At 41.4% G+C, this 27184-nt stretch overlaps 1 long non-coding RNA gene across 1 annotated transcript; it reads left to right on the top strand.

Annotated features, from left to right (window-relative positions):
- The first annotated feature begins 1317 nt into the window (after window positions 1-1317).
- On the top strand, window positions 1318-26337 carry LOC105935148. The gene is made up of 4 exons (XR_001166756.3): window positions 1318-1764; window positions 6734-6778; window positions 16122-16186; window positions 26214-26337. It is a non-coding gene; the product is annotated as an uncharacterized LOC105935148 (long non-coding RNA).
- The last annotated feature ends 847 nt before the right edge of the window (window positions 26338-27184 follow it).

The raw sequence follows: 27184 nt of genomic DNA, 5'->3' as shown, positions 1-27184 counted from the left end.
ATTAAATCCAACATATTTTTCAGACAAAGCTTTTGCTTAGTTTTTAATAGCCTAAACAGACATTACCTGCAAAAAAAAAAAGGGTGTTTTAAACATGCCTTTATCCTGATTATAAGATGTGATTAATTATTATCATCAAAGCTAGTGTGTTGTTGCCATCAGGATGCAAATAACTGCGTTTAAATCAAATATACAAATATGTGGTACTAATGTGCGGACATGTTCACATGCATGACACACACCCATAAACGCACACGCATGCACACACGCACGCACACGGCGGCTCTCCGTTTGTCAGCCCGTCTAAGCTTCTTCCCCTCCCCCCCCTCTCAGCTCAACATCTCTCTCCCCTTTTTGTCCCCCTCGCCCTCTCCTGCCTGCTAGCACTATTTCAAGCCTCTGCCGAGGACTGAGGTAGGGGAGAGCGAGGCAGAGACGCACAGATGCGCAGTTAGAGAGAGGGAGAGAGAGAAGGGGGGAGAGAGGGGAGGGGCGAGCAGCAGACAGGATTTAGAGTTCAAGTGCACGTGCAGAAAACAGGGTGAATAGAGGCGAGCCGGAGCAGAAAGGAAAGCAGGAAAAGGAATGGTAGGGGGACCGTGGATGAACGAAGCCCACTCAGGCTCCTTATCCTCCTCTTTCTTCCTCCTTATCTTCTTCACGGAGGAGAAGAGAAAATGTGAGCTGAAAAGCGCATATATATATATATACATATATATATATATATATATATATATATATATATATATATATATATTTGTACTCCTGCTCCCCCCGTTTCTCTCAGTCCTCTCCAGACTGACACACTCCTCCTCTATCCCTCCCTCTTGGATATTTCTCCATTAACCTCCAGTCTCTCTCCTTTCTCTCTGGCTCTCCTTTCTCTCCCCTCCCACCTCTTCACACATGCACACGCCCCGGACTCCTTCCCACTCATTTCCCTCACGCGCCCTTACTATCCACTTTCACTGGAGACCAACTGCAGTCCGCTCAGGTTTTTTTTTTTTCTTCCTTCCTTTCCTTTCCTTTCCCTTCTCTCTCCCCCTTTTTACTTTTTCTTTCCGCATGCCACGGTTTCCTTTCAGTTATCCCTTCATGTACGGAGGCACCACCACTCTTACTATGTGTGGCGCCCGTGGAAAAAATGTAGGCCGTGGATTGTCCCCGCATTAGACTGCATGCCACAAACCCGCTTGTCCTACCCTGTCAACATTTTTTCCTTTTTTTTTTTTGCCTCCTCTTCTACAGTAATTTTTTTTTATTTCACGTTTCGGAACGCGGAAATTAGCCTCCGTGCAGTAATCGCTTTTTTTTTTTTCTTTTTTTTTTTTTTTTTAAAGTCGTGTGTGTGCATTGAAAAAGCGGAAGCTGGGAGTTGAAGAAAGGAAGATCGTGTCTGATGTGTGGACATGTGAAGGAGACAGAGGCAAAAAAAAAAAAAAAGAAAAAAGAAAAAGAGGGGGAACTGGAGAGCATGGTCTGAGGTAGAAAAGAATGAAGGGCAGGGGAAAGAGAGAACCCGTATCAATACTGGTAAGAAAAACAGGAGGAGGAAGAGAGGAAAAAGAGGATCATGGTGGGAGGAGGAGGAGGGGGGGGGGTAGACTCAGGAAGGAGGGACGGACGGATAGGAATTGGTAAAATCGTGGAGAAAAAAAAAAGGGGGGAGAGACCGGACTTTTCGTCAAACTCAGACTTGCACTCTCTGGTCGCCTCTGATTTTTTGTTCATCACTTCTTCTTCGGTCTTTCCTCTCATTCATTCGTAAGTATGCAGCATGTACCTGTCCTTTTCCCTCCCGTTCGTAAGGACTTTATGCCTCTCACTTTCCTCATTTCAAACTCTCCCGGTTTTTTTCGTGTTAAAAGGCAGTTAATCCCCCCCCCCCCCCCACCACCACCACCACCATCATCCCATCCATCTATCCCATCTCATGCTCCGGCTCTCGCCTCCTTTTCACTCTCTCTCTCATTCCCCTCCTTCAGCCCCCTTCTGTATCTTGAGTTTTCGCTTGTTCCCTTCCTTCGCCCCTCCTTCAAAGATTACCTCCGCTCACATTCAGAAGAGAGCCGTGCGACGGGATTTGCTGTATACACCCCAGTTTCGAAGGGGTTGGGGGGGGGGGGGGGTGGCTTGCGAAGGATTAGGGGTACATTCATTTGTATCAGTCGTGTGTATTTTTTGTGTCTGTGCATGTGTGTTAATATGCTGCGGTGTGATTTGGAGTAAATGGAGCCGGCCGTGTCAGAGGGTCCCCTCCCTCTGGCGCATGCGTGGACTCACGCCGCCGTCCCTCCATGTTTCAGGATTTAGAGCTGTGCCGTTATTAATGAAATGCATCGAAAAGACACGCCGGGCGTTGGATCCGGCTCTTTCAGAGAGATTAAATAGTTAACGCAGAGTTTCTTCGCTGTGGTTTCCGGTGGGTGTCTTTCCCCCCAAAACGTGCCCATCTATTCATCCGGTTATCCTCAATCGATCCATGTGCCTGCGGAGAGGAGTCGCCATTAACGTACAAATTTATGGTAGATTTATTCCAGGTTAAAAGCCAGATATAATATTTCTAGTGTGTTTCAGGGAGTCCGTTTTAATTAAAAAGCTTTTATGCAGTTAAGCGTAAATATGCATATAAAAAGTCGTGATAATGCCGTGCGGCACAGAATCACAGACTGTAGATATAATATAATTGATCTTTTTTTGCTGTGAATTCTACATAGTTAATGTCAAACATGTCTATAATTTCAAACTGGCGCTGCAGACGGTCTCAGGAATCCAAAGGCATCTCTTTGTTTTTTTCTTCTCCTCCGTCGCACGTCTCTGTGCTCCTCCTCTGCTTTTTATTTACAGAACCAGGTGTAATCTCAGCGCAGCGATATTTTCTAACTCCACAACTGTTCCTTATCGTTGTTCTCGGGGGGTTGGGGGGGGGACGTGCACGTGTTGTCCTCGTGGTCAATGCGATTTATGTCGTGAATGCATCGTCTGTGTTTTCCCTATTACGCTTTGGCTTTAAAACTATAGCTAGAGTGATAGCTCAAATAAAAAAAAAGCCTGTAGTTTTGGATTAAAAGCAGTCGAGTCATTTATTTATTACATTTTTTTTTTTGTCTTTGGAGAAGATGAAAACGAGGCTCCTCGTGTTGCCAAGACCGTTAGATAACAGTTACTGGCCCACTTAAATAATGATCGCCAGCATCTCAGTGTGAGCAGATTCAATTCATATGCACTCATTTAATTAATACACAATGATACGACCTTTGTGGGCAGACAGCAGCACTTCAATCTGTGATAAGCCATGCAGGTGGGGGGGGGGGGGAGCTTTTGTTTAATAGCATCTCTAGGTCAGTCTTCTCCTGACCTCCACAAAATCCTCTCAAATAAAACGAGGGGAAAAAGTTTCTGCGACCAACCTTTGGCCAAACATCTGCTCGTGTCAGCAAAACCGAAAAAAAGAGGTTCAGAACCGATAAATCTTCCCCCCCCCCAAATTCTTCTATTTGTTCTTGAACCTCAGATCATCGGTTCCATTTCGCAGCTCTTTTGATTGCGCTCCTGAGGGAGCCTAATGCTTGGAACCGTATAGTGGGACCCCAGGGTTATGAAATGTTACTCAGACAGGCCCGGTGTTATGTAATCTTACATAACCGAGGCGGCAGCTCAGCAGGCTCGTGATCTGAGCCTCTGGAGGAGAAGCTATATGGGTCTGCTTATGGTATGAACTCGCTGACAGGGTCAACACACGCTTGAATACCTGGAACTTAAAGGGGAAGAAACCTCAGCGCGACACTGCTTCATCCGTACAAAAAAGAAGGCTGAGGAACTCGCTTTAATTGCTCCTTAATTCATGATCATTATTATTATTATTATTATATAAAATCATTGCCTTGCCTTTTATAGACTGAATCTACATGTATATGCGTCTTATATTACGTAACCTTTGTTTCCCAAGGTAATCTGCAGATTTCCGAGATACTGCCGTCGACATTCGCGCCCGTCTTTCTATACCAGCTTTCTATGAGTCTGGCGTGTTTCTCATTCATAATTGATGACATCCAACCGCAGCATACATTAACAGATTGAGCCGACCTCAGGAATTCCCCCGCAAGCTGCGATTGTGTGCAGCAGGTCTGACTTTGTGCTGCGCAGTTTGTGTCCTTATAGCTCAATAAGAAGTGTGGGGGGGGGGGGGCTGGAAAGTGCTGCAGGTAATGAAAAAAAAGCAATGAGTAAATGCTGTTGGTAGATCTGGGTTAAATACCTGTTGGGCTTTGACATTGATGTTTTACAGAGTCACAGAATATCTGGTGCTGTGCAAAAATATTCAAACCCTTGGAATTTTGAATGGTAAACTTTGTCACATTTTATTGTATTTTTCTCTGACATACCAGACAAAGTAGTTTTTTTTACAAAGAAAAATCTAAAAAGTGTTGCATGAATGTGTAAATCCACCCCCCTAGCAAACTAGATGTTGCATCAAGTACAGCTGTAAGTCTTTGGGGCAGGTCTGTACCGCCTTGGTCACATCAAGACTGTTAGACCTTAAGCTTTGGCAGTTTGGACTGAGAGTATCTATGAATATCAATTTTCATGTCTTGCTACGCATACTCGGTCAGATTTAGGCCAGGACTTTGACTAGGACATTCTAACACATGAATATAATTTGCTTCATTGTAGCTCTGGCTGTATATGCTCCGGGTCGTTGTCCTGCTTGAAAGTGAACCTCCGCTCCAGTCTGAAGTAGGGCTGAACGATTTTGGAAAATAATCTAATTGCGATTTTTTATCTTAATACTGCGATTTAATGCGATTTTTTCCCCCCAGTTTAATTTATCATGTCTTTTTAAACATATACAAAACAACAAATCAATTTGTTTCCTTGCCGTGCGGCTTAGTTGCTAAAAGACCCACAGCACAGAAATTATTGCATTCTGCCTACGATATATTTCAACCAAAATTGCAATTTTGACTTTTTTCTGCATTAACCATAAGCAACAAAAATGGCCTCTAGATAAAGTTTTAGACTGTTTAAAACAAGAACTTTTAATGTTTTTATAAATCAGAATATTGTTCAAAAGAACAGCTTTTAATTGATTTTGACATTGATCCTTGTTGAACATAAAGTCCAACCAACAAGCAACTCTATGTATTAAACTGATTGACCAGAACATAATGCTATGTATGATTATATAAACTCTAAAACAAGTAAAAAAGTTAGATTATCTCACTGCTGCAAACCCACTTTAAACATATTACTGACACCTAAAGGACACGTCTGATTCACTAATTGTTAAATAGCCAAAAAATTGCAGACCTCTGCCATTTGGAAATTGCATTTTTTTTAATCGCGATTATATTGAAAAAGCGATTAATTGTTCAGCCCTAGTCTGAAGCCTTTTGAAGTTTTCCCTTCAGGACGTCTGTATTTAGCTCCACCCATCGTCCCGTTAACGCCGACCAGCTTTTAATACTGAAGAGAAGCATCTCCCGAGCATGATGCTGCCACCGCCATGTCTTTGTAAGAGTCTCAAGTCTTAAAGCATCTACCAGGCTTCCCTCAAAGACTGTTCTTTATTTAGCTCTATTCATTCTCACATTAACTTTGACCAGCTTTCCAGTCCAAGCTTTGGAAAAGCATTCCATCACGGCATGATGCTGCCACCACAGTGTTTCACAGCAGGGAGGGGGCGTTGATGTGCAGCGCCAGTCGTCCGTCACACATCGGTCTTGTCTGCTTCTCTGATTAATGCTCTCCTTGCCCCGTCTGTCAGTTCAGACCAGCGGGCTTCCAGCAAACGGCCGAAATCCCTCATCAGCATGTTGTTCAGCTCTGCAGAGGAGAACGAGCTCTCCATTTAATTCAGGTGTGTTGGAGAAGGGATGATAGAAGATACTTTGGAGGACTAGACTTGGGCAACCTCGGTTTAGGTGGACGGCCATGTCTTTTGTAGGTTTGCGTTCACTGCAAAAATAGAACTAAAAATAAGAAAAATTTTAATTAGTGCATTTATCCTTGATTTGAGCAGGTAAATAAGATTATTTGCCAATAGAATAAAATTTTTGCACTTAAAATAGGAACAATTCATCTTCATCATCTTATTTCAAGTGCAATGTATCTAATTATCTTATTTTAAGCGTAAAAATACTCATCCCATTGGCGGATAATCTTATTTACCTGCTCAAATCAAGGGTAAATGCACTAATTAAAAAATTTCTTATTTTTAGTTCTCTTTTTGCAGTGTTTGTGCCTTTCCAGTCTCAAGTGATGGACTGGGCAGAGGTGTGTGAGCTGTTCAAAGCGTGGGATTTTGTTTTATATTCTAACTCTGCTTTAAACTTCTACGCGACTTTATCTCTGACTTGTCGGCTGTGGTCCTTGGTCTTCATGATGTCGTTTGTTCACTGATGTTCTCTGACGAACCTCCACAGAACAGCTTCATTATAGTGCACACAAGTGGACCCTGTTTACTGATTGGCTGTCCCCGAAAAGCATTAGGCTTACATTTAACGATATCTTGATATCTAATCAAGTTTCTCCAGTTTTTTGTAAACAAAAGTGGAAAATCACTGTTTGAAATTAGTCTGTGACATAAAATCCCAAATAAATACATTGAAGTTTGTGATTGTGATGTAATAAAATCTGAAAAAGTTCAAGTGATTTGACTTCTTTTGCAAGTCATTGTACGGTCATAAATATGCAAATTACATATATAATATAATATATGTTTGTATTTCAGATGGAAGATAAGATGACCTGGACTTTTGGACCGGCTTTATGCAAGGTAAGGATATATAGTTGTTGTTTTTTTAAAGAGTATAAAATAATAGGCCTTAATGTTTATCGTCACAGCTCAATAGACGCTTTTATTAAAGTTCAGCAAATTCAAGTGTTTTTTTTTTTTAAACCGAGTTTTGCCTGATAGCACTCAGCAGACGAGAACACTTGGTCAGCCGTTTTAGTCTGCGGCGCGATCGAAATGTCAATGCGCCATCAGTATAATTCAATTACTCTGCCCTGAGTCATTCTGTCATGATTAACCTAACAGATATGTGCTAACCATGGCCCCCGTCTGAAAGCAACAAACAGGGAAGCGTTCTGTTTCTGTCCGACTCCGTTCGGTATAATACTGTAGGGCATGACTTATGTTGGTTAGCAACAAGTGAAAAAGGTCATCAGGTGGTCACGTCCCGATTATCAGATGTTGCTGAAAAGCGAGAGACTGTGGGCATAAAGACAGGCCTGTGGTTTAGCCTTGAAGCTAGTTTTTTGGAGATGCCTCACATTACATTTCTGTCTTTGTGCTGATGTCACCCCGTGCCCCCAGACCAGCAGCGCCAGAATAAGAGCTACATTCTGCCTCTCCCGCACAATAGAGCCCTTCTTGCCCTGATATTTTCCACAGCGGGTTTTTTTTTTTTTTTTTTTTTTTTAGCACGGCCCCTTCGCACACATGTGCACACAGCCCTCTGCGAGCAGCTGGGGCTGCTGTTGATTCAGCAGGTCGAGCTGCTCACCTGATGTTTCAAATCTTCACGGAAGGTATTTGCTCAGAACTTTGCCTCCACTTTTGCAGTAAATACACTCCAGGTCACACGCAGGGTTTTCAAATGCATATCTCGGCGCCCCACTCAGAGGTAGTTGCCGTTGATGATAAAAAAAACGTGCAGCCATTCCAGATGGTTTAAAAAAGGATTTATTTGTGGGTCAGCGACAGGGAGATGGAAGCAGCGCGGAACGGGTTAACGTCCGAGCAGAGGAATGTCTCCGGGTCAACGGGGAGCATTCCTCAGTGCTTTGCGACTAGGTCACTGCGCTGACAAGAGTCTGCCACCTATTTTAGCCTGCACACTGCTCTCTATCCACTCTAATTCTGTCCTTTTCTCCTCTCTTTCTGTCTTTTGCATTTCATGGTTCCAAGCTTTTGTTGATACCGCTTCCTCTCGCTGTCTGTCTCTGTGTCTGCTGTCCCTTTTTTTTTTATTTAATCTGTCTACTTTGTTGTCCTACTTTGCCTCACGTTTTTTTTTTCTCACCCTCCCTCCTGGCTCTTGTCCGTCCCCTTGTTGGCATCGCCTCTGCTTTTTCCTTTTCAAAATTCATGCCTTTAGTGCTTATGTACCAGACGTCGTCATTCTGTCATTGTCCGACCCTGAGCTACAGTTTTTTTTTTGTTGTCTTTTTGCGTGGCGTATTGAGCTCAGTGCTGCAGGTGCTTTTGGAAGGACATGCTGCGAGATAAGGGGAATAGGAGAAACACACTTATTGCTTATTTCTAATGCAGCACAGCTACATGCAGTTGGTCATGTATGATTTATACATCGTGTTCCCACACACTGCAGCGAGCTCTGTCCTCCCGGAGTGGAGGAGTTAGCAGAGTTTCAGCTCCTCATCGGTTGGCAGCAGGCGCGACAGACAGACCCTCAGGTATGGAAATGTTTCCAGCCGATGGCAGATGAGGCAATTTGACACAGTCTAATCCTCACACACACACACACACACACACACACACACACACACACACACACACACACACACACACACACACATGCTCACTCACTGGAAGTACCTTTTCTTTCGTTTACACAGATGTGCATCATTAGAATGTTAATATATAGAGTATGAAAGGCACATCTGGACATCATGTTCCTCTGTGCAGTATAGCCCAGAGCACTAGAAAATTAATTCTGAAAATTTTAATTTTAACTTATGGCTAGGGCAACACATTTCATAGACAAAATAAATAATAGAGTGTCAATTGGAGCGTAATACAACTCTGTTTTGCTTAAACTTGTGATCTACAGAATTTTCATGCATCAACAAAACAGTCATTGGAAATCTTCATTCGTAAATCATAATTTTTCACATGTGATATAACAGATGATAAAATCATTATTATTTGGAGACCAACTGTACACAAGCTGAAATAATGTTGAATAATTACAGAAATGGTAGATTACAAGCGTAGAAAGAAGCATTAAACTTATTACTTATTACCATCTACACCGTTTTAAAGGACAGAACGTATTATTTTTAATCAAAACAAAGAAAAAAAGACGGTATAAACTGCAAAAGACACTGACAGAGTAAATCGAAAAATATATATTAATTTAGAACTGGTCATTTGTCATAGACTACAATAAGAAAACCTTACTTTCATACATGTTTACCACCTGATTTATTTATTTATTTTACATATTTTTGATTTACCTTGTGAACAAGAACTTGCTAATTCCTCATAGTTCTTCCAAATCTTTACCCTCGTTATAGCTCCATTTCTGATGTAAAGCTTTTTTTTTTTTTTTTTTTTTTTTATCTTTGCTTGTACCTTTTTAAAGACATATTTTTCTCTAAGTTTATATTTTGTTCACACTTGCCTTTAATTACATGCCAGAGAAAGTGCTGGAGTCTCTGGCTGCAGCAATTAGCTGGACAGGGCTCCTCCACCTGAGTACTGCCAGCCAGCTGGCTTAAAAGTAGCTACTACACAAGAAAAACTAATATGACTGTTTGGATATTTTCTCAGACCTAAAGGAGCTCCAACCATCACTTTTATTCAGGCAACACTGCTTTGAAACTCCAGTTAATTCTGCATAATTAGCATTTAATGATGTTATACATACATTTTTGTTTTCAATTATATTTTCTAATAGCCCAAAGCTGTGGTGTTTATACTCTTCGTTATCAGACAGGTAGGATCCCATGCCTAGTTCAGGTATTGCAAAGTCTTTTAATTAAAATAGGTCATCTAATTCATTGAGGATGGACTTTAAATACACAACATATATGTGTTAAACAGCAAAACTGGTTGAGTTAGGTCAGACTCAGCATTTTGGACTCATTAGATACCATTTCACTGACCGGTTTTTGTTTGTATGTGTTTGCCACTAAAGCCCAGACAGCGAGGGGAGGTGAGACGTGACTAATAGAAGTGACTGCTGATGTCACAGACAGCATCGTGCCGCTTTAGCTGCCCCGCTTACCCGGTGGCGGCAGCACTCAGGCGCACCCGTGGGTAACACACGCCAAAGCACATTAGAGGCAGAGAGATGGAGAGAAGCAGAGAGAGAACACACAGAACACAGCTCAAGGGGACAGAGAGAGACAAACAATGAGACAGAGAAAAAAAGAGACAGACGGGTGAGGTGGGGGGGGGGGGTGTCAGATTTAACAGCAGAGACAGCGAAAAAATAAAAAATAAAGCAGTGAGACATGGCGGTGGGCCTCAACATTATTCTTGTCTGGTGTTGTTCAGCAGACTGGTTGTAGTTGATGTTATTTCTATATTGTAGTTGCATAGTGGAGACCTCAAAACTATGATGCAAAAGCATATGGTGTTATGAGTAATAACATCTTTCATATTCTCATCACTCTATGGACATTTACTCAGTGAGCTGCATGAGGTTAGTAACCTGAAATGGTTTTCCAAAAGCCTTGAAGGAGTTCCCAGAGGTAGTAAACTAACACCAACACAGACTAACCACTCTAAGATGTGTCCAGGTCAATGACTAGTAGTGTATATATATATATATATATATATATATATATATATAAGAAATGCTAATATTAGCTTGTTGCTCTCACTCCGTACTGGCCCCTTTTGGAGATAAGAGGTTATTTTCATCTTCAGCTTCTCTCACATGTTGTCTCAGTTAATCTTGTTTCTATCCACGGCCTCCGTCTGTCAGCTTGTTCTCTGAGTGAGATCGCCAGAGGTAAAAACAATAAGTTCAGCACTGGCGATATGAGTGACAGTGACGCGGTTGAAGGACTGCTGAGCTTTCTGGCCCGGACATTATTCTTCATGCAAGTCATAGAGATAGACTGTGAGGTGCCTCCTGGCTCCATTAGATGCTGCAAAAATACTGTTTCTGATGATTTAGATGAAGCTGTAACAGCTGATCTCCTGCTGAAAATAAGATGGGCAAAACTCCACATTTCGTAGTGCTGTCATGGCTACATGCAAAATGTCTGTTATTCTTCATTTGTTCTTAATTATGTTTGCTTTTATTTGTTTGACTATATAAGAATTTTTAATCATGCACAAATCTTTCCACCTACTTCAAAAGAACACGTGTATAAAAATAACTAAAAACAACTAAAGAGACAGTAGAGAAAGTAAAAAATAAAATAATATTGAAAGAGCTACATATTTGCTTGATACAGTTCCACATTTAGGAAAGTCAGAACATTTCATCCAGCTGTTGTCAACCACTACTGGGCTGGACATGTCAATGAGGTCCCATGAACACCATAGATAAGCACATAGTCAAAACCATACAAAACAGATCAGGTTACAAAGCAGAAACCACTTCACTGAGTTGGAAATCTGAATAGTATGTCAAGAAAAGGACCCCATGAAATTGGTCAGTGCGATTCAGGTTAAAACAATGAATCTTTTCAAGACATGATGCCTGACAGCCGTTGAATTTGAGTGGGCGGAGCAGCTGTCTCCCATCTTAGTTATACAGTTTGATATGCATGATATTGATTTTATTATGTCATATATTATCATATAAGAGTTAACAACCTGCAATTTGATTGTAAATTTCTATTTAGAAATTAAGGCTGCACAATATATCACAAATATATCGTCCTGAGTACATCAGTGTGCAATCATTGTTGGCTAATATATTCCAAGTGTTATGAACAAGAGTTTTACATGCTAATGTAATATTGAGTCTCACAGCAACAGACACACAACACAGCCCAAAATGCTACAGAGTCACAGATTATTGGAATTACGTGTTTTGATTGCTATTTAATTGATAATTTCTCTTTAATTTATATTGTTTTATCAGGCATTAAATAGTAATGAATAAATTAATGTGTGCATTTGAAAATGTATTGACGGGAGTTACAGTATAAGCTAAAAACTTGAAATTTTCATTTTTTTAATGACAAGTTTTTATAGATGAAAACAAAGATGATAATAATGAAATAATTATTAATTATTTTTAATAGTTTATAATTGAATATAATTTGTTCCGTTCTTTTATGTATTGGTATGATGTATCACTAAATATTATTAAATACATGAATTCAGGCACATTCACCTCAAGAGCATTAAAAACAGTTAAAATACTCATTGTAATTCTTCTCAGGGTTGAGAGAACCTTGAACTCGAGGTAGAGAGTACTTGTTCACGGCACTTAGCTCCCCTGTGTTTGTTTTCGCCACAATCACTTGAAAGTCACGTTGAGACCCGACTCCCAAATGACTCTTGAAGCTTTGATTTTGCACCTAGAAGATGAGCTGGTGCACAAAACCCAGGAAACTCATTTGCTACTTCATGGTCACACTATGAAAGCAAAAACATTTTCTTTTTTTTTTGCAGCATTATTTGTTAAATTTATTTAACAGTTACGAACATCTTTCTCAAAGCTGCTTTCTTTTATCTGATGTGTTTTTTTTTTTTAAAGTTTAAATAATCCCTGGAAATTGAGGTCTTGTTCTAAACTCATCTAAATGACATGAATCTGGCATGGTAGAAAATTATTAAGTAAACTAAAGTGTAGCACCTCTCTTACCGAGCAGCCAAATATTGAAAGATTTGCCTGAGAAGTATTTCTTTTTTTAAGACTGGACATTGTCTAGATGTGCAAATATCCTGCAGTTTCTGCTAATATCAATTAAGAATTAAGTTTTCCGTAGCTATCAGAGTGTATTAGCCAGTAGGTATGGCTTTGTTGTTCATGTATGGAAAATGTCAAAAGTTACATTTTCAAAACCACTAAAATGTTCAACCACTCAGTTCATAAGGTTTAAAATCACTTTAATGAGATGCCAAAGGAAGTAGCAGAATTTTCTATAGCTTTATAAAGAATAGAGTAGCACAGTGGTTGCCCTACCTCATATGCGGCTGAAATAAGCCTCTTTACTTTTCCCTCACTTTGAATAAAGACATATGTTATGGTTTTGACATTTTTTTCTAGTTGCCCTTGTTATTTCTGTTATTCCATAAAGAACAAATTGAGAATTATTATTATGTCTATCTCAGATATAGGTTTAAGATTTTGGATGAAAATATCAAGTAAACTGTTGCATTCATTGGTCAGACGTGAATATATATATATATATATATAATTCTTTTTTTTTTAAATACTCAAGGTTATCATATGATGAGAATTAGATATCTGAGTGACACCATGGAGAGTAGGGAATGTTTGTTTTTAGACCCAGAAATTTGTCAAATGACCTCAGCTGCAGCTGTCCAAGTTCTTGTTTTTGAGATTTGAGATGATTGTGTTTTTTTTGTAGTTCTGAACAGGCTAAGTCTGACTAAAGAAATCAACATTTAAACACTAATCTGTTGTTGCTCAGTAGAAATAAAGTTTAGAAAGGGTTTCTTTTTGCCCCCACACGTTATACAGAAAATAACTAAAACAGTATACAATAAACTGCAATCAGATATAAAATCGTTGGAAAATATGCTTCATTTAACTTTAAAAAGATCCTAATGAAGTGCTTAATTCTAAACTCGTTTAAAAACGGCACTAATTGCTGTCCTTCACATCCACGCTCCACTAAAGACCAGCATCAATAATGCAGCAATGCCCCTTTGTCTCAAGTACACTGCTGCTGTAGTCCCTCTGTGTTTTCTCCGTGCCTCACTTAACCATCCATTTTACCTGGCAGTGACCTCAAACCGCTGAGGTTTTGGCTTTAGAAATTACTACCTACCCCCCCCCCCCCCCCCCCCCCCTCCATGTGTACAGTTAATCGCTTAGCTCCTGGTAACACATCACCCCGTCCAACCAACCCGCCAACACCCCTCCTCCTCCTCCTCCTCCTGCTCGTGCGCCTCTTTGGTGCATCACCCCTCTCACTTGCTTTCAATCTCTCCTTTCCTTCACTCTCCTGCTTAATATTGATCTGAATTCATTTGTTTTCTATTGATCCGCCACTCCACCCTCTGCCGCATTGAGCAGACATTAGGACACATACCACGCACACAAAAGCTTTCAGATGCAGCACATGCAGCTCTCTTGCTAGCCTCGCACGTGAACCGACACAGATACGTAAAGGGTAAAAAAAAAAAAAAAAGCATTTACAAACCCAGCATACATGATGTAGGTCATGCACACACAATCACATCAGAGAGGCACACTTACGATCACAAGAGGCTGCAAACACAATGGCTTTTAAGAGGTCTCAGCTCAGGCATCAAGCAAGCTAATGACATACAAAGGAACCTGGATTCTGTATTGATCCAACACTTTAGCGGTGAGATGAAAACACGGGCAGTCTAGAGCCACCACGGGCATGCGACACAATTAAGACTGCACTTCATTTCTCAGGTTGGCTCAAATGTACTTAGAGTCATTAGTGCAAGAAAATGAAAGGAGTTCATTTTAGTGGTAATTGTGCAGAGCTATATGAATCAAGGTGACATTTGTGGCTGTAACTGTGTGGGTTATTTTATTTTATTTTGAAAACCAGTTTGGTTGAAAACCATGGTGGAAAAAAATCAGTCTCGGGCTGAAAGAGGCAATTTAATATATCCAAATATTCCTACAAATTTATAAAAATGTACAAAAAACTAAAACACAAAAGCTAAAGACGATCAAAAATACTGGGTGTGTATATGGATTTAAGTTGTGATTCAGGTTGAAAAATGTTCAACCTATCACACACAAGCACTAGCGTGCGATAGATCCCTTCATCGTCTATACCTGCTTATCTGTGCAGGGCCATGGAGGGACTAGGCAAGGTACACCCTGGACACCACTGTGACACACAACCTCATACCTAAGGGCAATTTAGGGAGATCATTTCCCCTAACAATCATGTTAGGGGAAATGATGTTGAGTAAGAATGGCGTCCTGTGCGAGGAAGCCAGAGCACCCACGCATGCACATGGAGAACATGTAAACTCCATGCAGAGCCAGGATTTCAACCCAGGACCTTGTTGCTGCAAGGCAGCAGTGCTGCCAACAGCGGCATATTATGAGGCCTACATAGATGATATTATTTCATACATCAGTGAATTTAATTGGAATCATAATTGTCATAACAACTCTTAAATGTAGTTTACTGAAACTAGCAGAAACTCTCGCTTTTTTTTTTTGTTAAACTTCCTTTATGGCACCTTGCTTGTTTTTACTCTCCCGGGTTAGTTAGGTTCATTGTACAAAGACCAGTCTCATGTCATATAAACTGATTCTGTTTCAGCGTCCCCCCCAGCCTACCTATCAAATATTATCAATCAAAAGGCTGACATTGACTGCCCATTGGTTTGCCTCTAAAATAAAGCATGAAAAAAGTTAATTTGTGTAGTAATTATTGCCTACATGACAGTTTTATTCAGGTTACTTCGCTGGTTTTTGCTCAGAGTGAAGCTCTCCTTTTATTTGGTTTTACTTTTGGTGAGAATGGACCCAATTTGTCTTCATCCTCGGTAAACTGGCTCAACCTTTCAGCACTTCCATCCGTCACTCCAAATTTTTGGTTAATGGCATCAAGTTGCCATGACACCAGACTATTTGGGCTGCCCTCTGACCTCCTCCCAGGACACGCTGCGCTCAGTCAGAATACGTCCCGAGCAGCGGCTTGAGTTCAAAGGGCCGGGGAGGAAAGGAGCAAAAGGGGGTGAGAGGCTGTGTGTCCTCCATGTTAAATTAGATAAGATGCACCACAGGCAACGCTCTGCCTAAGATCTCCCTGAGTGCACACTGACATTAACACACCAACCCGAATGTACACGTGGGAGATGTTGAGCACATACCAGCACAGATGCCACATTTCTTTGTCTTTGTCTTCATTGCGATGTCATAATTATTGCATTTGTTTGACTAACTGCGGTTTAATTTATGACCTCAGATTGTGTACTTCGTCATCGTTAATGCATTTTGTCACCGCCGGTGTCTTCAACTGTTTGTCTGTTTCTGTACCGCTCTCTTCCTTTATGCTACGACGTATTCAGTTTCAGTTCAATTCTGCGTTATCAAAAGCATTGAATGATCCGTTACAGTTTAATTATCTGCCAGTGTCTAGATTTTCACAACAATGTCACAGGCTTAGAAAAAGGTAGAAATAGCCGTGTGTAAAATGTATCAAATCTATCTTACGTTTATGCTACATCCTGTGGCGTACAAGTAATCCGAACAATGCTCATCTGCTTTCAGAAATGCCATTTTCAACTATAGATGCCTTCCCCGTGAGAAGAGAGGTATGGGGGAAAAGTTTAAAGGTAAAGGCTTCTACATAATCTGTTTTTCTATGTTTAAAAGGAAAACAGCTTAATAGACCAGAACCTTTGACCGGGAACATCAATTTACATTATGCTCTTTATGTTCCCTGTGTTTGACTCACTGTTTACCCTGAAATAGAGCGTTCACAAATTAGAGTCTTTTTCTTGCGCACCTACAAACAGACTGCTTTACGGTTTGTTATATTAAAAAGAATTAGAAGGAAAACTAATATTATTATTGTTTTTAATCTAATACTTTATTAACAGTGAATAAATGTGAAAGTTTATGGTGTGAATGTCGTCTGACCCCAATCCGAGGTGTTCACTGCAAAGCTAGAGCCAGGTGTGCGTTGCATTGTGGGATGCGGTACAGTTATGGCCGTAAGGCCCCATGCAACTTTCCAGACATGTCCTCAAAATTATTGGTTATGCTTCTCAGATCATTTTGCCTGAAATAGTACCGAGAAACACAGCAATGATGGTGAATAAATTCCCTCCAAGTTTTCAACGAGCTCGGCCACAGCATCTGCTTCTTGTTATCTTCGTTTGGTCCTCCCTCCCAGGACGCATCGGATCAATAAACAGACCGAACGTTCTTGCGTGGTTTGTAATGACAGGTTTCGGTTCGTTTGGAGTTTTCTCTGTGTGAAAAGAAACCGAATCACTGGAAAGAGTCACAAGTTAACAAACCCGTCAACTCATTTCGGACCCAAAATAAACCAACGACTGAGGTGAAAACGCCCTAAAACAACACAGCGGTATAATTGACCCAAATCATTTTGTTTCTCCTAATCAATGTGTAAGTGAAACCTGTTTTTGTCTGATCTCAGTGGCTCAAGCGGAAAGAAAAGAGTCTTAATCGTTGTCACAGGCGGAGAAAATCTATCCGCATAGATCCAGACACAGATACATGAAATTTGAGGTATTTTCCTCTTTAAAAAAAGTGTCTGCAGAAGCAAATTGTATTCTCTTCCAGACACAAAGACACAATTTAGCTTTGAATGGGTTATGGATGCCCAGGTACCAAGACAAACGCCTGCCAATGACTGGATTCTGTGCTTTGTCGTAAAGGATCTGTAACATTTTGTTTTATTACCGAGCATTTATTACAGAGAATACCCTCTCTGTTAAAACAGGGAGCACGTATGTATGTATGGACGTATGGATGAACAGAAAAATATGTGATATTAAGGTGCTACGAATACGAGCCTGTGGAGAGACAGAATAAAGGATGAATTTTATATTTTTAGAAAGCAAATCTTATGCAGTATTAGTAGCTGCAAAACGCACAGCAGCATTTGGTCATTGTACCGTTTCAGTCAGAGAGCAGCGGAGAGACCAGGGAGGAAGATTTAGACGCTCCCCTCTCATCTCAATCAAAAAAAGAAATGGCCATGTGTGGGAAGGGCGCCGACCTGAGATCCCCGCTGACGCGCCTCTTGAGTAAGAATGGCGTCTGGTACGAGGCCAGGATAGTTATTCTCCAACCATAAATTATTAGCTCTCTTAATTTGACTCTATAGTGTGATTTATCACAAACCCCTCCTTTTTTTTTTTTTGCTCTCCTTGTACCTTATTTACAAAGCCAGAAAACGTTACCATGGAAACACAGTACCAGGCAACCTCAGTGGCTTGGCATGATGCCCAATGGTTGCTAGGCCAGTGTTGTCAATGGCTATTGGGTTGTGTGCGTTTCCTCTGTGTAAGCGCGAGTAGAAGTGAAGATGATGTTTTTATCTGAATGTAACAGTACACAACCCATCTGAGGATTCAAAAAAATGGACGCAAACTATTTCTATTTCTTTTTTTTTTTTTTTATAATGGGCCCCTTTTTATGTATCTATAATGTCATTATTTAGGATAATGTGTGAGATTCTACATCGGGCGTGTTCAAAGTGCGGCCCGGGGGCCATTTGCAGCCCCTGTGCTGATTTTGTGCGGCCCCACAATTGCATTTCAAGAAAGATTTGGCCAAATTATTTATAATTATTACAGACAAGTTGAAATCTTACAGGTAAATGTTGGGTACAACACAAAATACATCTAGTGACTTTAACTCAAATGCAGACTTTGGTGCACTAAAGTCTGATTGGAATGTATTTATTAAAATTGGCTAAATACAGATAGTCTAATTTGTTTATTTATATTTTGTAGAGCAGGTAAATATTTTTTTGCAATTGTTTGGTTATCTTATTTTTTTATTCATTTTTTGGCCCTTGAGTGCTTTTCACTTGATAATTTCGGCCCACGAGCCAAAAAGTTTGGGCACCCTTGTTCTAAATAGTTTCTGCATTGCTGGTTTGAAGGTGTCAGATGTTAAATGTCTGCTGTGATCCTGTCTCATGAGGGTCCTCGTTTATTTAAGCACAAACGAATGAATAACCCATGCCCAAAAAAGTTTTAACAGGAAGATAAAAAAAATTTAAATCGTGCTGCTGGTTCTCTGGTTGTAGTTTTGAATCCTACAAAAAAATAAATAAGAAATCACAAGAATATCCCCATTTATGCATCAAATCATATGTTTCTGACTTGTATCGGCTTACTACCAAAAAACGAGAGTACATCTAAGTCGATTGATGTGTCAATTGACTAAACAATGTTGAAGTTCTTAGTCTTGATTTAGATTTTTCAGTATTTGACCTCCCAGGCATCAGATTATGGGAATGTTGGATGATCCTGATCTCTGATTTTATTGGTTAGGAGAATAAAAACGATGCGTTTATAGGCACCACAGTCGTCTCTTTCCTTTGTAACAGAGGAAACGTATTCAGTGCTCTGTGTGACATTTTTGCAATTTGTCGTTTAGCTCAGCAGCACGGTTGTTGTTTGATGTTTATCCACAAAGATTTTGGCAAAAATATTTCTAGGATTATTGTAAATCCAAGTTTCTATAATCTCATCAATATTAAGGTTGTTTTGTATCAAGATGAACGCATCAGTTCAATAGAAATGTATTTTTTTTTCTTTCTTTTTTTTGGTTTCTGAAGAGGCTGAACTTTGAGCTTACTTGACCTGAAAGCAGCTGGGTTTCGGGCTCCTGGGCCACCCAGGCCTCCGGTACAGGAGGCTCCTGCTCGAACATGCCCGGGCACATTGGCACAGAGCTGGATTTGGCACAACCATGCCGCATGTGTACGTGACCTGACTGCGAAATGCGTCGGTGCGAGAGGTTTAAATGGGTAGAAGAGGAATCAAGGGGATAAAGGGAGGAGAATCAAGTAGTGCTTGCCGGAGAAAAAGAAAGAAAGAAAAAAGTTCCTAAAGATTTGGGAACTTTTAAGTGTTCGGCGATGAAGGACAAATCAGAGACGCGTAGAGGGCAGGGAGGACAGTCAAAGAAAGGCGATGAAGGGTGGGCGGAGTCTGGGCTTTTAGAAAAGCAGAAGGGAGTGGAGAGAGGTGAGACGAGTGGGTTTTTTGTTCGAAAGGTAGCCATGCAGCCAAAAGAAATGGATGTTTCTTTTAAAGACGTGGAGCTTTTTAAAACCATTCAAGTGGTGCTGCCTGACGTTGCCACACTTCTTCGTCCTTATTATAGGTCGATGAAGCCGATAAACCAGTCCGAAAAAATATCTTAAAACCAAACCAGCCACAGTCTACTATCACAAAACACTTGTGTTGTGCAATTTACAATAATATGCACACATAGCCGTGTCAGGCAGTAGCGTGAGTGTGGAACCAGCAATAAGCTGCCTCTAGTTCTACATCTGCAGCTGTATTTTGGTGCATTGACCAAGCTGAATAGAAAGCCTTGCAACTCAGCTGTGCAGCAGCTATCAAATAATCCATGAGTCCTTGAGGCACACAGCGGCGGTGTCAAAACACATCCATTGACTTCTAATAACAGCCAGTTTGCTGCTTTTCGCTGGAGATCACCTCAGCGAGATGTCGAATGTGTGGGTGAACCCCATTATTTATGGAGCATAATAAGAGACATTGGCTGTACGGTGCCGTTACTCCAAGCTGTCATCCAATTACTTGCTCATTAAATTCTATTCGATACGTTGAAAACTAATGTAGAACAAGGCAATTTGAGCCGCGCTCTGAAAATTGCTTGTTTAACAGCACGAACCAGCAGCCTTCTTTTACTGTGAGGCGCTGTCACCATGACACCATGCAGAGATGTGTATACTGTACGTACGCCAGCAAACCGAGCTATTTTTAAAGGTTGGAAATTTAAAGTGCAGAACCTATTCAGCTGTTATTTTACCCACTGATTTGCTCGCATTGGGATTATCGCTGGGTGTTTGGCTGGTAGCTGTGACTTCTACTGGTGGCACTTCGTATCAGGCAACCTTTGACTATTTTTTCCAATGGCGCAGAAGAAAGTTTTGCTGCCTGATTGTTTTAGGGCTGTTTAAAAGTCTCATTTTTCATACACCCACAGCAACATCCCGAAATGGATTAGCTATTCATCGTAAATCAAATAAATCGCCTCGTAAAAGTATTCACATTTTAAACTTTTTCACATTTTGTCATGTGGCAACCACAAACATCAGCATTTTATTGGGATTTTGTGTGACAGACCTACACTAAGAAACACATGATTGTTGAATAAAAGGAAAATGATCCATGTGGGTTTTTTTTTTCTTTTACAAAAAAGATTTTAAAAAAAGCTGAAAGTATTGCATTCATTTATATTTAGCCCTGATACCGCTAAATAAAGTCCAATGCAAAAAGTTGCTTTCAGCGTTCCTTCTAATAAGTAATCAGGGTCCAGCTGTGTGCAGCTAATCCCAAGAGAAACAGACCGGAGGTCCATGATGACTCTGGAGAAGCTGCAGAGATCCGCAGCTCAGGTGGATGAATGTGTTAATAGGACAACCAAATATTTGTAATGTATGCCACAAATATGACCTTAAAGACGATTTTTAAAAATGATTTATTGACATACTATCCTAAACTGACAGGGCGAGCCAGGAGAGCGTTAACAGAGGAAGCAGCCTAAGGGGCCATGGTAACTCGGGAGGAGCTGCAGAGATGCACAGCTCAGGGAGGAGAAAATCTTATCAGTCATTCACATATCTGGCCTTCGAATAGCAGCAGCAAGGAGAAAGAGATTTTTTTAAAAGAATCTGAGACTGAATTCTGTTTGCAGTTTGCCACAAGCCATGTTCAGGCTTCCTACACGCTCTCTAAAAGTCTGAAAAACGTCTGGAATCACACCGTTTTTTAAATTTTCTCCATCTAGATAGATTTGGAGAAATGTTTCCAAATAATTTAAATGACCTCCTTTTTTTCTATGATTTCCCATGTTGGAATTTTGCTGCAATGAACAAAATGTGTGACACAACCCTTTTTTCAGGTTTTGAAAACAGAATAATGGCATAAGACTTAAACTGTGCTTTAAGAAAAACATCTTTATTTTAAGAAATCTAAGGATCCGTTGAATGGAAGTGATCTAAGTTAGTTCAGCTGTCAATAAGATACCACAGCTACAACTTTATTGTATTTGGGAAACCTTTGAATAATAAAACACGTCGACTGCATCAGCAGTTTCAGGGTAAATGTGTACAACTCAGATGTCCAACATTTTCTAATCCCACTTTACAATTATGCTATATTCTGCGTTGGTCTATCACATAAAATCTTAAATACATTGCGATCGGTGGTTGTCACAAAACAGTTTTGCAAGCCCTCTTTATGAAGAAAACTCGGTTTAAGAGGTCACGTTCAAGCCCCGTCAGAAACTGCGGCAGCGCTGGGATTTAAGTATCGGTCCAGTTAATCAAAAACACAACAACAGTTCGAGTTTCACCTCTGCAAGGCAGCGAGACAAAGCTCAGGATAGAGCTTGAATCAAACCTTTGAGGATAAGGAAGATTCCAGCAGCTCCACTTGCAGAAGTAGGTCAGGCAGACGCCCACAGTACGCAACTGCAGGTTAAGTGCTCGTCTTTGTATTCCAGGCAGCGAAGGTCTGCTGTGGCCTCCGGAGGGGGGGAGGGGGTGTCTTTGTTCTGTGTCCTCCCACTAGAGGGAGACAAGTCCACAGAAATGCAGAGTGCAGGAATTTCTTTCTGTCTTTTTTTTTTTTTTTTATAAATCACATTGTTAAACTTCTTGTACCAATGCGATATACGTAAACAAAAAAAATGGCGTGATGATTTAAATGTGCTTAGAAAGCAGACGCAGCATCTGAGAGAGAGAAAAAGCAGAAAGAGAGTAGAGGACAAGAAGACGGGAGAGTCGGCAGACTTCGGCAATGACCCTGTTCCGGTGCTCTGCAGTATGAGGTAGTTGGTTGTATGGTTTCGCATAATAAACAGCCTGGAGATAACTGTACAACCTTCTAGCTTTCCCTGCGGAGTCGCCCAGACTTCAGATGGATGCCTTCAGTCTGCCCTGCTTTTGATATGGTAAGTATGGAGAGTGGAGAGAGAAAAAGGCCAGAAAGTTAGAAAATAATTGACTTTTTGTCGCACGCAAAGGAATAAACGCACCAGTAAAAACACATTAGACATGACAAAGTAATTCCCAGGTTAAAGCTGCATTAAACGCCTCTTATAATTTTATTCAGAATGGATTTTCCTCTGTTTTCTGAAGTCTTTTAACTACAGAACCAGTGGATGTCTGCTCTGCAAACGGCGGCGAAACAGACGAACCCCGCAGTCTGTGCCACACACACACACGTCGCAGCTATTATTAGATTTCAAATTATTCTAATTCACTTTCAAGTCGGTAATTGTATCTGGATAAACACAAAGTACAAAACAGTTTCAGCGCTGACTGTAAATCTAATAAATCTAGATTAGGTTTAATTAGCTCTCCAGATCGCGCTAATCCAGTTTTCAATATAAGCACCTTGCTCTGCGCTGCTCTTTTGATTTGTTGTTTGCTGCAGTCAGACGGGACTCGGTACCGGGCCGTTTCCTTTGCAGTTTAACATCGCTTGACGGGGTTGTGTGATACGTTAGCACTTTGAGACATTCTGTAAAGTTTATTAATCACATGTATTATGGTTTTTATTTTTAAATCAGGTAGACGAGGAACCTCTGCAATACAAGGCAGTTCTGTAGGGCATTTTTGTTTTCTACTCAGTTTTAGAGACGCCTTTTGAATCGTGGGGGAAAAAAAAAAACACCTATCTGATTGAACTCACTGCTCTCCTCTCAGATAACAAGAGTTGCGAGCAGACATTAGTGTCAGTGTCTCCTGAAGCACGAGGAGGCTGTACGTGAACTTGCTTTGCTGCCTCCGCCTCCTTCTCCTTCCCCCTCCACCCCCACCCTCTCTTGTCCCCCAGTGTGTCTGGCTAGTGGCTCAGACACCCAGTATCCGCATTGCGTTGCAGTGCTCCAGCGAGGAAGGGATGAAAAAAAAAAAAAAAAAAAAAGCACATATCAGCGATCTCTGCTGAGCACAGCACAAAGAAGCAACTCCCCGGCAGGTTTCCAACTCCAGGGGAGATTCAGAGCCACTTTCCTTCCACCTGCTGTTTCATAAGAGGGTTGATTCGTAAATTGGGAATTTATCACCCTCATTGTGTTCAGGCTTCTTCTATATTTTTTATTTTTATTTTAAGCCCCATACACTTTGAGCTGGAAAGGAAAATTGGCCGATTTAGCAAAAACAGGTTTTCTGCCAAGTTCTGGATATCGTTGACATGAACCGCAGAAAGCAGACTGTTTGCCGGAGGACGGAAGAGGAGCAGCCGTGTTGTGGTTCAGAAACGGCCGGGAGGTTAATCACCTTCGGGCTTCGCCTCGGCTTTGATCCTCACTCTGTGTAAAAACCCACAGCTTTTCAGCTCCCGCCTCGTTCCCACACGTCCGCTCCCTATTCGCACAGATGCATGTGCGCGAGGAGCCGGCATGCACCCCCCCCCCCACAACCCCTTCCTGACAAACTCTCTCCTCCAGATGCAAGAGCATCGCAACTCCAAACACACACACACACACACAGTAACGCATGGGGACAAGTGCCGTGATGTGAATGTCGCTTTTTTCCCTCTCTCTCTCTCTCTTTTTTCATTCGGCGAGACGGGACGTCACACCCTGGAAAAAACTATAAGGGGGTTCAGAGAGTGAGCGAGACATGAGAGGATGAAAATGAGGGGAAGGGCTGAGACTGAGGAGGAGGAGGAGGAGGAGGAGGAGGAGGAGGCGGCGGGGACAGGGTGATGGAGGGTGTAAAGGCAAGAGAAAGAGCAGTAGCTGTGGATGCTGCATGCTTGCATAAGTAACTCTGTATGTGTTTGTGTGTGTCGTATGCAGGTGACACAGATTTATGAAAGGAGAGGGTGATGGTTGTTGAGGGTTGGTGGAAGTGGGGGGGGGGGGTGAACAGGATAATGGAATCAATGCAAGTGTGTGCGTCTGCGTGTTGTGTACCTGCGTCGTAGGCATGGACTGTTCGGACTCTAATCGCCTGGAGAATTAGTGATGTGACTTGGCAGAGGGAGACAGGCACAAACCAGAGACAGGGACAGCGCCTGGGAGAGAGGGATAGAAGAAGAGAACAGACACACACACACACACACACAAAAAAAAAGAAAAAGAGAGGAGAGTGAGGGATGGAGGGGTAGTGAGAGGGGGAGAAGAGAAAAAAAAAAAGCTTTTTTCCCGTTCGCCGCTGCGTGCTGCGCTCAGAGAAGACTGTGGAGACGGGGCAGGATAGGTTTTTATGAAACGCTTTTTTCTCCCCTTAACAGATGGATAAATTCCTTCTTCTTCTTTTTTTTCTCTCTTTCTTTTTTTGTTTTTGTTTCTCCCATGGATTAATAACTGATCGTTAAGAATGTGTTGTGTGTGTGTGTGTGTGTGGACCTGAGTGTAAACATGTGTCTTTGTGTGTTTTTCATGTAAGGAGGCAAAAGCAAATGGTGAGTCCAGAATAACTTATCGGGCCGCTTTCACCAAGCGAGGCGGGCGATCAATCCGACTAACCGCATCCGCCCTCCCATCATCCGTCTCTTCCTTCACGTTTCGTTCTCTCTCCGTTTTCCTCGCATCCCTCCGGTCTTTTGTCCTCTCTGGTGCTTGCGAGGACAGCGGAGGAACTCATAAAAACTGGGGCAGAGGAGGGCGTCTCGGTGCAGCCGAGACAAAGAGACAACAAAGAGGCGGCGGTAAAAATTCATAACAGACGAGCGACAGACGTGAGCGTTACGCGTCGCCTCGGCGGAGTCGCACGTTAGTCCGCATGTGTGCGCTGCCGGCCGGAGACAGATGTTCTGAGCGCCGGGACAGGTGTCCTCCGGACGAGCCGGCGTAGAGCCTCCTGTGGGTCGTGTGTTTTGTCTGCAGAAGATGTTCAGGGGCTGAAAATCTTTGTCATGAGGGAGCGATTACATAATCCTATGAGATCATAAGGCCTGTAGGAATCTAAGAAGACAACGTCGTCTGCGGCTGCAGGCGCAGGTGTCTGTCGACGAAGCACTAGCAATAAGTTACCGCCTGAAAATGCATATGCACACTGCAAAAACGGAACTAAAAATAAGTAAAATAGTCTTAAAATTTGTGTATTTTTCCTTGATTTGAGTAGGTAAATAAGATGATCTGCCAATGGAATAAGATTTTTGCACTTAAAATAGGAACAATTTATCTCCATCATCTTATTTCAAGTGCAGTATATCTAATTATCTTATTTTAGGGGTCAAAATACTCATTCCATTGGCAGATAGTCTTATTTACCTGCTCAAATCTAGGACAAAAACACAAATTTTAAGAACATTTTACTTATTTTTAGATCTGTTTTTGCAGTGCAATATATAAATTTGTACTTTCTTCTAATCCTAAATTTATACTTGCGTGCACACACAAAAAAAAAAATGCGGATTTCCCTTTTCTTTTTTTATCCTGGGCTTAGTTCAAGTGTTCGTACGCATGTCTGCCAGCAGGGGGAACTTTGTTTAAATGTTTTTACTCCACAGACCTGCACTGAATTAAAGGCGTTGGCCATGTCACTGAAACGGACAGCAAAAAAAAAAGGGACTAAGAAATGAAAAGTATCTTCACGGCGGGGCTGATATTCCTGCAATGAGCTGTGAACTCTAACCAAATCCGTCTTTTTTTTTTTCCCCGCAGGACGGGATCCGTTCCAGGCTCGGCAGACGTGTCGGGGAGCATCTACGACAAAAACGCTAATCCAGCTTGTGTGACGTAGGAGCTGCTCCTTCATTTCAAAACCTTCATCTCTCTACGCTGCAAGATGCGGTTAGCCTTTAGTGTTAGGACTTGAATTTGGTGAGTCACGCTGACGGGCTCGACTTATTTGGTGTGCTTCGTTGTCCCTGAGACCCTTAACCTGTGATGATATAAAAGGTCACAGGTGAGGTCCTTGGGAACAAAGTTTCATGCATTTGCGTCCAGGATCCAAACTCGTTTTCTCTCACTTGAGTAGATTTAAACATTTTATAATGCCCACAGCCTTTGTTAAACCCTGTCGTCATAGATGCCGTAGTTATCGGCTAAATCTGTAGACAACCTGAGAAGAGGGACGTTTTTTTTTCCTGAAGGGGACAGTGGATTTTGGCTGGCTTTGTGCACTGCGGAGCGCCACGTTTTAACAAAAAGGCAGCCAGGGTTTGTGACCCCGTCGTTTACGACTCACACGGGATTTATTTTTTTCTCCGGTTTATTCCTCTCCAGTGACATAACATCTTTACAAAGAGCCAACTGTGAGCATTTTTAATAAATGTGTTTTGTTGCGTCATATACAACGCCCTCCACAGTTTTGGATGTGTTTTTTTTTTTTTTTTTTTGCGGTAACATAATAAAACAATGGAAATAAGCTACGGTTCTCCAACAGTATGTTTTTTATATTTTTTAAGGATAGAAATGAGTCCTCACCCAGTTTCATTGGTTCCAATTTTATTAAAACCATTTTTATTATATATATTGGCAACTTAAGGCCAGCAGCTTTGCATTGGTGCCATTTTCTTACTTCTGAAGAGAAACGTACGAGCAACCTGCTCATGCTCTCTTTTCTTTTCCATTTTGAGGAGCGCCCAAGAGGAAAATGGCACCTTGTCAAATTTTAACCGATCTGTTTTAAA

This window comes from Fundulus heteroclitus, chromosome 13 (assembly GCF_011125445.2).
Source record: "Fundulus heteroclitus isolate FHET01 chromosome 13, MU-UCD_Fhet_4.1, whole genome shotgun sequence".
NCBI lineage: Eukaryota > Metazoa > Chordata > Actinopteri > Cyprinodontiformes > Fundulidae > Fundulus > Fundulus heteroclitus.
The sequence above is the reverse complement of the archived record's forward strand: the minus strand, read 5'-3'. Positions and strand labels throughout refer to the sequence as shown.